Source organism: Mytilus galloprovincialis, chromosome 6 (assembly GCF_965363235.1).
Source record: "Mytilus galloprovincialis chromosome 6, xbMytGall1.hap1.1, whole genome shotgun sequence".
NCBI lineage: Eukaryota > Metazoa > Mollusca > Bivalvia > Mytilida > Mytilidae > Mytilus > Mytilus galloprovincialis.
Window position 1 is genome coordinate 9833233 of NC_134843.1, and position 12087 is coordinate 9845319.

The window sequence follows — 12087 nt, forward strand, 5'->3', positions numbered from 1 at the left end:
GATTTTTTTAATTATTTTTTATTCATTTTATTTTGTAAGGAATAAATTATATAAGGAATATTAAGTATTATAGAGTTTAATTCATGGAAACATTATTCTGATATTTCAGTAGCAAACACCATTACTTCTGACAAGTGGAGGTATTGCTTGGCTTTGATGGTCACTTTGACATAACGGCCACTCATTTGCCGATTACAATGGAAAATAATATGCTCCTTTAACTTGGCTGGGCCTTTATAGTGTGCACATAATGACATTTCTTTCAAAGTTGACCCAACTATGATATCTACGTTTTTCAGACGTTAAACTGTGAAAAAAATTAAAAAAATACATACAAATATGATATAAAATGCATAAATATACGTTTATATTTTTTCCGACTTGCATATGCACCAGTAGATTTTCGTCTGTAAAGCAATTTGATCTTACTAGAATATTGGGTTAACAATGCTTTTCAACTTCGTACTTTATTTTTTCTCTTTTTTACCCTTTTTTTATTCGAGCGTCACTGATGGGTATTACGAATTAGAAACGCTCATCTTTAAGCTGTAATTTTCTTTAAAACAAAGACGTCTTAGAAAACAATCAGCTACATGGAAAACTACAAGGTGTTTCGCAAACCTGTTTTACCTTATTTCGCTTATACTGGATAGACATCGGATGCTATCTTCATAAGCGTATATTTCTGTTTGGTTTTTAAATATTTTGACAGAAATTGTATTCACAAGTATTAAATAGAATCATCATGTTAAAAATATAACAATCTTGATCTAGAGCAGCTAAATTTTCTGAATCGCTAGGCAAAGATAAAGACTTCTAGGAACCAGTATATTTCTGTATACCATTCGTAAACATAATATACCTTGTTAATGATATTTTTTATAATTATAGTGATTTTCATTGTAATTATTTTGCAATCCCGAGGAAGAAAGAACAGTCGGATTAAAATAAGCGCATATAATATATGATTGAGAGTCTCAGTAAAGGGAACACAGTACATACATTTTTGCAAATGGGGGGTGGGGGGGGGGGGGGTGAAATGATCTTAGCCTGATTTTTAAAACATAAAATGCAAAAAATACATTGCTTGTTTTGAGTGCTTTATCTGTTTTACTGTTATAACATTATTATATATTATAACCGGCAAACATTTCGTTAACTGACTTTTACATTACGTTCTTTTATGCTTCTTCTTTTTAATCCAATGATTGGGATTACAGAGAGGTAGGATTTATATTTCAATTTGTTTGACCTTAAGGGTACATATGCAAAGCATATGATATATATCAAATAGTAAAATCTTTTTAGTGTAAAACCTCAGTGTCTTTTTATGGTTACGGCAATTCGTACTTATGACAAATGCCTAATTTTAATATGTTTTAAATAAATTTAACTTTGGAACCAAAAGCTGAACATTTCATCATATATATACTAGAATATCGTATAAATACATCTTGATATGCCCTTTTCTTCTTGAGTTTTATTAGCTACGTATAATTGGCAAATATTCCCAATACATTTAACTGCTTATTATGCATGCAATATCCAAATACTTGATAGTCTCCGAATCAATTAGGAAGATGTATATAGATTGTGGTTCGAAAGAGGGGACGGGTGCAGTCCTTAATTTGTTTTTATATAATCGCATTAAAATCAGATAAGACACCATGGTCCCCTTCCTCAAAGTAGAAAAATAAAACGACAGATTTGTTGATTGATAAAATGCAATAAAATTTCGGTAACATTAGTTGATTTGCATCATGCCTCTTAGACTAAATCCCATAGAAACTTACGATTATAATCTGATCTGTTTATAATTTCAATCCACTTTATATCATACATATTTCCTAGATCTACCCACCAGTATGGTAAATTGTCATAGTTGGTATGTGAGTAGGTTGTTGCATTTCCATCGTGTGCATATTCAGCACAGCAAACATGATTTCCCCAGGAATGTGTTTTAAGATGCCATGAGCTTTGTTGGCTTTTTTTCCTCAGAGCAATGTTCTTAATTGCACATTTGTTTTGTTTCCAGTCTGATAAAAGAAAGTCAAGGTTTTAAAAAAATTGTCAATGTTTATATCCAAGCCACCTATGTTGTTGATGCATAATGAACAAAGATTTACACAAATAGAGTGAAATTTATCAGGCAGGTTCTACATTATTGGTGGATTTGTTGCCCAATCTTTAGTTTTCTATGTAGTGTTTTTTTATACTGTTGTTTTTTTTCTACCATGGATTATATATTTTGTGAAGGATGGTTGAACACAGTACATTAATAAACGTAAAATATTCAATTTATGGATAGAGCGACATCCTTAACTTTTTTTAAAGTGAACTAGTATTTTTCTAAAGCAATATTTCTATCTTAGAGAGTACTCGACTAGGAATACACCATACAATGTTTCCAAGGCAGAAAACCCTATTATCTATTACCCTGTTAGCTATTATTCGTGTGTTTCTCTGTCCTGTATGTTCTCCCATTTATTTCTATTGTAGTCCTGTCATGTAATGTTGTCATTTTAATGTTGTATTTAACATTGCCATAAAAGCGGGAGGTTTTGCATGCCCCAAAACCAGGTTCAACCCACCATTTTTTTCTTAAACTGTCCTGTACCAAGTCGGGAAAATTGCCATAGTTGTATTATAGTTCATTTCTGTGTGTGTTACATTTTAATGTTGTATTTCTGTTGTGACATAGGTCTCCTCTTATATTTGATGCGTTTCTCTCAGTTTTAGTTTGTAACCCTGGTTTTTTTTCTCAATCGATTTATGAATTTCGAACAGCGGTATACTACTGTTGCATGTATCTGTCATTTTTAAAGCATTAATAATAACTTTAAGATAAATGGCCATTCCACACTGTAAGGCTGTCTGATTATTTGGGATATTTCCCCTTAAATATTACCTTCTGACAGAGGATTTCACTTGATGCACTTGCTTTGGACAATTTACAGTACTTTCCTTGGTACGTAAATGTTTTTGTTAAATATTTGCGACAGATCTAATTTATCTGTTAATCATTGAAGAATACACCTATGATTGTAAATAATTGTTCTTTTTTGCAGTATTTTTTAAATTCAAAATGACTAATTAGATGTATGTTGTTAAATGTAATTTGTTGTTCTTTAAATGCTTTTTAACTGTCAACGATGAGAGAAGTCAGATTGAAGTTAATTAATTTCAAAAACGATTACGGAAGATAACAGAATAATCGGATAAAAACATTATATTGTGCTACTACTTAGCGTGTGATAACAAAAGAAGGCGGCAATCAACTCAAATCAAGACGCCTTGTGACCTGCCATTCAGTGGACGCAAGGTTTTAGAAATATACTGTTTGAAGAGTTATTTCTCGCTTGAGTTAAAGACCTCATCATAGGTCCTCCTTGATAACTAGACTGATTCACAGCTATTGTTATCGACGAGTGATATCTTATTAAAGAAAAATGAAAGTATAATTTCTTTTGCGACGCACATTAATCCTAATTACTTAAAGACCAAACAGCCTATTGTTTATGCGCATCAACTAACGCAACTTGGTAGTGACATAAAAGCTCTATGACGTTGTTTCTAGCAATGAAAAAAACGTCAAATAAAAACGTCCTATTTCGCGTTTTTCACGGATTCCAACATGGTGTACGCTTAAAAATACGTCTCCCAAGTAAAGAGGAATTAAGCGTCGAGCTGATATCTTGTGGAAATATAACACAAATGGACATAAAAGATACTACACTATATTTAACCTTCGTTCTAATAAAAACAATCAAATATAACTTTTGATCTTTACTTTTTTGCGCCGATCTGCATTTCATTTTTTTAAATTCTTTCATATGCGTAGATTATGTCTTGTATTTCCGCCAATATGCATTTCATTTTTTTTATTCTTTCATTTTGTCTTTCATTTGCGACGATTGTGCCGTCTGTCCTGCTTTAGGTTAAAGTTTTTGGTCAAGGTAGTTTTTGATGAAGTTGAAGTCCTATCAACTTAAAACTTAATCATGTTAATACACATGTTTTCTATAATTTGATCCTTCAAATTTTAATGTCAATTTTTCAAAATTTAAAAAAATTGAGTATTGTCATTTGTTTCATTTCAATTTGTCTTAAGAAGAAATGATAAACATTTCGCCTGATCTCACTGCAGCTTACAGCTAATTTCCTACTGTATGTAGATCATCACTTTAGTAAGTTGCTTGCTTTGTTGTTATATTTTGTTAATGTCCAATTGAATTATCATATATACAGGTTTACATACCTATATATGAAGATGTGAATCTTATTTACAAAGCTTAAATAAACATTTATACAAACAAAGCAAGGAAGCCAACCAAAGTTTTACCCTACATGCATTAGGAAATTAGCTGTAAGGCAAAACATATAAAATATTTGTAAATTTAACTTATGACAAAAACAATTGCTCCAAGAATGATTTCCAACATAAAATCTCTCCCTTTTATTTAGCTAAAACTATGACTGGAAAGATTGAAAACAAATTTCGATTTTCAATTCCGGCAACAACCTTGTCTTTTTTTTTAATTTACAAAATTAGCAATTTAGATTTATAATATTTTATCCTGTTGGAGAAATCTAACTTTGTATTTTTCAACAGAAAATGATTTCTAAATTAATTTTTGAATTAAAAACCTTTTGTATTCTCGTTTATTCAAAACATCGTCATGTGAGGTAGAAATAACAGGGATTGTATTTCATGATAGATGTATAACGTTTTAGAATCAAAAACTTGAATTCATATATTATACCTATAATTTTAATTTCCCTATATCTTAAATATTCAGAAATAATGACTTCACAAACTAGATGGAATAATTTCTATACCTTCGTCTTAGTCGGGAAATATAATGGTATAAAGAAGTCTGTCCATGCTTTTGTGTGTCCGTCTGTCAACAGTAGCAAATGAGTTCGTTCCGGCAAACTTCTGAAATTGACGCGAAAAAAACACACACATGTAGTCTGATATAGTCAAATACTCTGTAGTTAGCCAGTGCCATCTTTCATTTATTTTCAATATTTTTGCTAATGAGGGACAGAGGACAAAAACAGACTTTCCTCACAAAAGCGGCGAGAAAGGTTATTTCAAACAATTTCCCATTCCGACGGAGGGGGTTTCTGAAGGTTAATATTGTGCGGCAACATCATCATAAGATCTAATACTGACACATGCATTTAATCTCTTGTATTACCGGATAATAAAGAAGGCGATTATAGTTGTTATTCTTGGAAATTTAAATGTGGGTTTCAAACGTCCAATTTGCGATTTTTTTTTCAAAAAGTGCGCCAGCAAGGAAAGTTTGTACTATGACGTCAGATGCGATGTTCTGAAGAAAGACACTCTTTTCTTCAAAACGAACAAGAAAAAAACATGAAAATTGCTCATAACTTTTTTGAAAGGTCGGTGACACACACTTTTTTTGGCTTTATTTTGAAGAGTACACGTGGCACTTTCCTTCTTGAAATTATTATAAAGAAATCACTGGTAGATATTTTTTGATACTGGAAACGTTTTTCATTTTTACGTTTTATTTTTGGCGGGAATGAAATAAATCATATTTTTAAAGATCAAAATAATATGAGGCTTAAACTCTTGAACATGTATTTGATAGATACAAATCTACTGTTTAATGTGAAACAAGAATTATGCCTGTAGGTTTGATATAATGGATTTTTTGGAGAGTTTATATAACAAGCAAATATTATGTCAATATTCGGGAAAACACGAAACTGAGTTTGCTATAGCGACAAAACTTAGTCGATGACCCCCAATTTTTTTCATCATTTTTTGTTCTTCAAATCATAAAATACCTTCACACAAAATTTTAAGGAAAAATCACTGGTAGAAATAAATAGGCTGTTTGGTCTTTAAAGGGGCACTAGCTACGAGATATATAAAAAACTAAAGTAAAATTTTTTTTTGGTCAATCAATAATGAAAGTGAAATAGTGAAATAATAATTCGCTTTTAGCATCTAAAATGGTTCAATTTTGTCAAATTAAGCGAAGAAGCATTGATAATTACTCATTCACTTGCAAGTGAATTAGTCGACCTCATTTAATCCGTATTCATGTGAACTTCAATTTAACCCCTTGCTAGAGATTGACAACGCATGCATTGTACGTGTACTGGTTATTTAAAGAAAAAGAATGTCAACAATGAAAGTGAAACTACGGTAAATCATTTGATTACTGATTCGATCCATATAAAATCACTCCTATACGGTTAAAAACAATGAGAAACATATATTTTTAATCTATAAAATAAACTCAAACAGACCTAAAAAAAAAATCCTATTGCACGTGTTGGTTTAATCTATTCATATCTTTATTTCTGTTTACATCGCTTATATGGTCATCTGAGGTCAAATCGATAGTTAATTAGATGGCGTCTGGACTAAAATACACACGAAACGAACCTTCATTATATCTACCCCATGCTCTGTAAACTGTTTATTTTAGAATTTTGGTAATTAGGATAAATGTTTTACATTATTATAAATCAAATATGAGAATTTGAGTCAAATCGGTGACCAAGAATTTGACAGCTAATGCCCCTTTAAGGGCATATCCAACAGTTTGTTTCTGACTGTGAGAATTTCTCCCTTTAAGATATATAGGCTATTTTTTACCTGCTTAATCAAATATGTAATAAAAAATATACCTTCGCGTGCTACTTTTTAAGTAAAATGAGGTCGAAATTTCAGATATTTGCTCAAAATTCGGATTTGTGGACGTACTTTTCCTCCGGACAGAAATGCATTACTTTTTTGTTTTAAAAGATAAACACAAGCCTTTTTTTTGTTAAATGATTTATAAGTTCTCTATTAATATAAGTATCCTATATATTTATGAAATATTTGGTTTAGAAATAACTAAAATTTATCAAATGTTCATGAATGTAGAAGAAAAAATTTGCTGTATTTTTATAAAATTTAAAAAATTGCATCATTGACTTTTTCAGGAAATTTGGTAAAAATAATCTTCAAACGTAATCAAACCGAATGACATTTTAAAACAGAGGGGTCCACGAACTCGTTTCAAATTTAATTCAGTTTGAATGATAAAAATCAGTCGTAAAATGCATCTTTTCCCGATATGTCACAGTTTGACGTCACGAAAATAACATTTTACGGTAGGAAAGTCATTACCTCCCCTGTAACTGTAAAATATGCCCTTAAATGAAATAGAAGGTACCAAATTTACAAATCTAAATGCGCTTTTCGATCGTTATTGTCACATGAGTAAAGCTCTTGCCAAACAATTGAAAATCCAAATTATGTTTCAAACGTTGAAAAACTGATAAAACCAAAAAGTATAACCAAATAGAGACAATGAATAATAGCTTTGCATCAGGGAGATTTAATCCTTTATTTAAATCAAATCAAAAATTTCATTACAGAAAATTTCAATTGAACTATATACCCTAAAAGAATCTTATAACAACTTCGACTCTAAATGATTAAACTAAATTATTATTCTATTACGTTCAGTGGGTTTCCGTGTCAGAAAACATTCTGTAATATTCAAAGTAATAGTTTTGCACGAAATGAAGTAAAAAACAGACCGGCGACATATACTTTTACTGTTGTTTTTACAAATAGAAAAGTATAAGCAACATTTCCAAACAGCACTAAAATGAATACTTTTTTTGAAGATAATCTAAAAGTACCTTAACAATATTAGCATAGGGAAGCAAATGAAATATGTATTTCAAGAAACCTGTAATAAGACAATTGTACTTTCAATATTGATCAATATTTTTTCAAGAAACTTTAAACAATAATGTTTGGTTCTCTTTCCACATCTACTAAAGTAATTACGGGGGAGATGGGATAATGTTTTGGAGAAAAGTCCACAGTATTTACTCAACATAAAACGTTTTTGGAATAGTCAAACTGAAAATTAATCTCTATTTAGAACAATTTGAATGAAGACACGAAGAATAAAAAAAATTGAGGACTAGAAACATAAACTTAATTGTTTAGAATGTAGACAATGATGTGTAGTTTACAAGAAAGCTCACGGCCCTAATGATATCAATATGGATGAAAGTTGTTCATAGATAGAATTATAAATCAGCCAATGGAAAAAAATGTAAAATTTCAAGTTGTCTATAAACAGTAAAATCACAGAAAATAAACTCTTAAAGGAAAGTCATCAAATTGCAAAAGCTCAAACACATTCAACAAATGTATTACAACTGACACATGATATATAGTTTACGGGAAAACATCCTTGAATCCAAATATATGTTAAGCAACCTAAGCCAGCTGGAATAGAACACCTAAAATAGAGAATCACAATGGAAAAAAAAGACTTCCATGTGAACGTTCGTTGTTGATGTTATATGAAAGGGTTTTCAAAAGGAAATCTCGATGAAATAATCCAATATTCCAAATGCAATTGCAAATATAGTCTTTTTCATAATTTTTTTTTATATAAATTGTCGATCATGGAATCCAAGCGTCTGAACCGATAATTGATTAGCACGTGTCACTTTTAATGATAAAGAGATAAGGCATGACAATTTTTCATTAAGTAGGAAGTCCTGGTAAGAACCACAAAACGAATACTTTATCCTGAAACAAGATAAAGATGAATATTTGGCCTAACACGTTCTTGTAATTAAACAAATTATCACATTAAACGATAATAACTACTGGTACAATTTACCTTTAACTTGTTTATTGCTTTTCTTTAGCATATCAATACTACGATCGAGCTTCGCTGTGAGGATATCAACCTTCGATTCGAGCCTTCCGTCCTCTTTACAGTCTTCTGAATAAAATGAGGTACAAATAAAGACAACAGTACTATACCGGTATTCAAAAATCATAAATCACAAGTCACAAATATTATTCAACGTACACACGATTTGATGATGAACATTTATATGAAATACATGTCTGCGAAAATACATTTCCGTTTCAAACAAATAATCACATTTAAAGATTAGAATTGCAGCTTTTATTTACCTTTAACTTGTTTATTATTTTTCTTCAGCATATCAAGACTACGATCAAGCTTCTCTGCGAGGATATCAATCTTAGATTCGAGCCTTCCGTACCCTTTACAAACATCTGAATTAAACTTTCCTCCTGATATTGTTATTTGACATGCTGACAAAAAAAAACACAGCATGTTATGATAAAATCTAATTGCTGCATTTTTAATATGCACACAGACAATTTAGTATCAAAGTGGTAAAGAATATTTCAAACACTGATATTAAATCTCGTTTCAAATGAAATAGATATGAATGAAGACAACTGTTTTCATGCAAAGTTTGGTGGCCATTTCATGCAACACTATGACACAATGGATCATTTACAAGTTCAACACGCAAACTCTGCATTTGATGCAAAGTTGATGTTTTGAAATTTGATGAATATGCAAACTATTAAAACACATTAAAACAAAAAAAAAAAGATGAAATTGAAAGCAAGTTCTTTGTTTGTATTAAATAATAAGACATATTAACAAAAAGTAAAATAACAATAATAGACAAAAGACACAAGACGTCCTCGCAGGTAATGAGAGCCAGATTACAGTCAATTACCCAAAATAAATACAAAATGGTCATAAAGACTAAAGTAGCAGTCAGTGAAAATCCAACAGAATACTAGTGATGAACTCTATTGCTGTGAAAATATTCAGTTTCGTGTTTCAATTGACCAAAATATCTATAGTTTTATTACTTGATTTATTTTATTTGACTGGGCGGGGTCCATCTAAAGACTAGTGTTTTCAGATAAACCTATCGACTGTTCAGTAATAATCATTAATCCGGTTAAAATATATAAACACTTTATGTGTATTCGAAAATGAAATAGTGATACATAGTCATTGATTTCCCTGTAAAAGTCTTTGTATATCCATTTGGTGACACTGATTTACTACAACCCTTTTTTTTCTTAAAATGTGATGTACCAAGTCCGGAACATGGCCATTGTCATATTATAGTTCGTTTCTGTGTGTGCTACATTTTAATGTTGAAATTCTGTTGTGTCATAGTTCTCCTCTTATATTTGATGCGTTTCCCTCAGTTTAAGTTTGTAACCCGGATTTGTTTTTCTCTAAATCGATTTATGAATTTCGAACAGCGATTTACTACTGTGGCCTTTCTAGGTGATTAAAAATCAATAATTGATTTAACGGCATCACCCTTATTACACACATCAAATAGGCTGTTCATGTGCAAATTAGAATGTTAACTCCATCTGATTAGTTGAAATATCATTTGTATTACCGGAAAATGAAAAGAAAACTTTTTAACAACATTACTACAGACAGACTAGAAAACTATATTTATCAAAGATAAAAAAAAAAACTCGACTTTTTTTTAATTTCCTAGATGTTAACTTTCAATGTGTATGTAGAACATTCTAGCTTTTCCTATACGTACCAGAAAAGGAGCACTCAAATAAACTATCGACCTATAATGGTTTAATTTTACAAATTGTTATTTTGATGGAGAGTTGTCTCATTGGCACTCACACCACATCTTCCTATATCTATTAAACATTAATGTAAAGTAAAATAAAACAAATACCGATCTCAAATGAAAATTCAAACTAGTTTACCCTAAATCGAAGGATCAGCTGATTATCTATCGTAAAAGCTGTAAATTTGACTATGAATATATGGCCCTTAAAGAAAACGGTTACATAACAAAATGATATAGATATTTTTTTTTTTTTTTTAACGATAACAAATATTTTATTCAATCATTTCCTGCTAGATAAATACCTAAGTAGCCCAGGTCGCATACTTAGGGGCCCCTGTATTTTAACAGCCTCACTTGACCAGGGAAAATATCAAATGAGTTTATACAATAGTTTTACATACATAATTATATTTAAATAACCAATACAATTGATTTTCACACCTGATAAGCATCACTGTATAAAATCACTATCGTATATCCGGTTCACTGAACAAACATGTGTTGATTTAAACTGGAAAAACTTTAAAATTTGATTGCGAAAATAAGTTATAGTTTGACTTGAAGAATTTTGATGTGATTGAACAGAATTTGAAAGTATTCTTTAATATATATTTATGGATTATAAAAAAAAAATAATATATAGATATTATTAGTTACATAGTGTTCTAGTGACCTAATACGGTATATATGGAATTTACTGACCCCATATATACCGTATTAGGTCACTAGCACACTATGTAACGCATTTATTTTACAGACTATCTTAACGTGTAAAATTTAGACTAGTGATCTATCAAAATGAGCAAGTCTTCAATACAGTTAACATTAACATGATGCCAACAATGACAACTTGTTAGATTTAAATGTGTTTTCTGAATTTATTTCACTTTATCATCACTTTCTTCGTCTGTTGAAACCTTTAAGATTTTTTCTCAGTACTGTTTTGTTTTTCTAAAGGGACGTAACACCTCTACTAACCGTGTATGAAATAAGCCCCGCCTCCTTATTACCTTATATGGAATATAAAGGGACGTAACTCCACTACTAACCATGTATAGAATAAGCCCCACCTCCCAACTAACCTAATATTGAATATATACGGTTTCCACGAGGACGCTTTTAACCAATCATATTCCTAGAAATGTATAGGAGGTAAGATAAAAACGGTTACATAACAAAATGATATAGATATAAACGGTTACATAACAAAATGATATAGATATAAACGGTTACATAACAAAATGATATAGATATAAACGGTTACATAACAAAATGATATAGATATACCTACAAGTATTGGAGTAATTTATCAAAAGCTATAGTTCCTAACATCGGATTTCTTTGATACTAAGATATACCGTGTGCATTGCTGTGTGTTTCTTTATTCCACATTGGCTTGATATACAGGTGAAGAGTTAGTGTGCGAATCTCTAGTCTGTGTGAGTCTTGTTTTTTTTAATTTTATTATTTATACCTTTATACCTTATACCTTTATCTTCGGGTCGTTACATAAGCCAAAGGCTTCTACTGACCCCTCATCTTGGATTGTCGTATATGTTCGGTGTTACGTGTGGCGTCGATTTCGCTTAATTAGAATACATGATTATGTAGGGGCCAGCCAAATAC

The 12087-nt window shown here is 30.7% G+C and overlaps 1 long non-coding RNA gene across 1 annotated transcript; it reads right to left on the reverse strand.

Moving 5' to 3' along the window:
* Window positions 1-83: 83 nt before the first annotated feature.
* Window positions 84-9177, reverse strand: LOC143078888 (uncharacterized). Its single transcript, XR_012979294.1, has 4 exons — window positions 8990-9177; window positions 8688-8792; window positions 1794-2036; window positions 84-307 (listed from the first exon to the last, which is right to left on the reverse strand). It is a non-coding gene; the product is annotated as an uncharacterized LOC143078888 (long non-coding RNA).
* Window positions 9178-12087: the final 2910 nt, after the last annotated feature.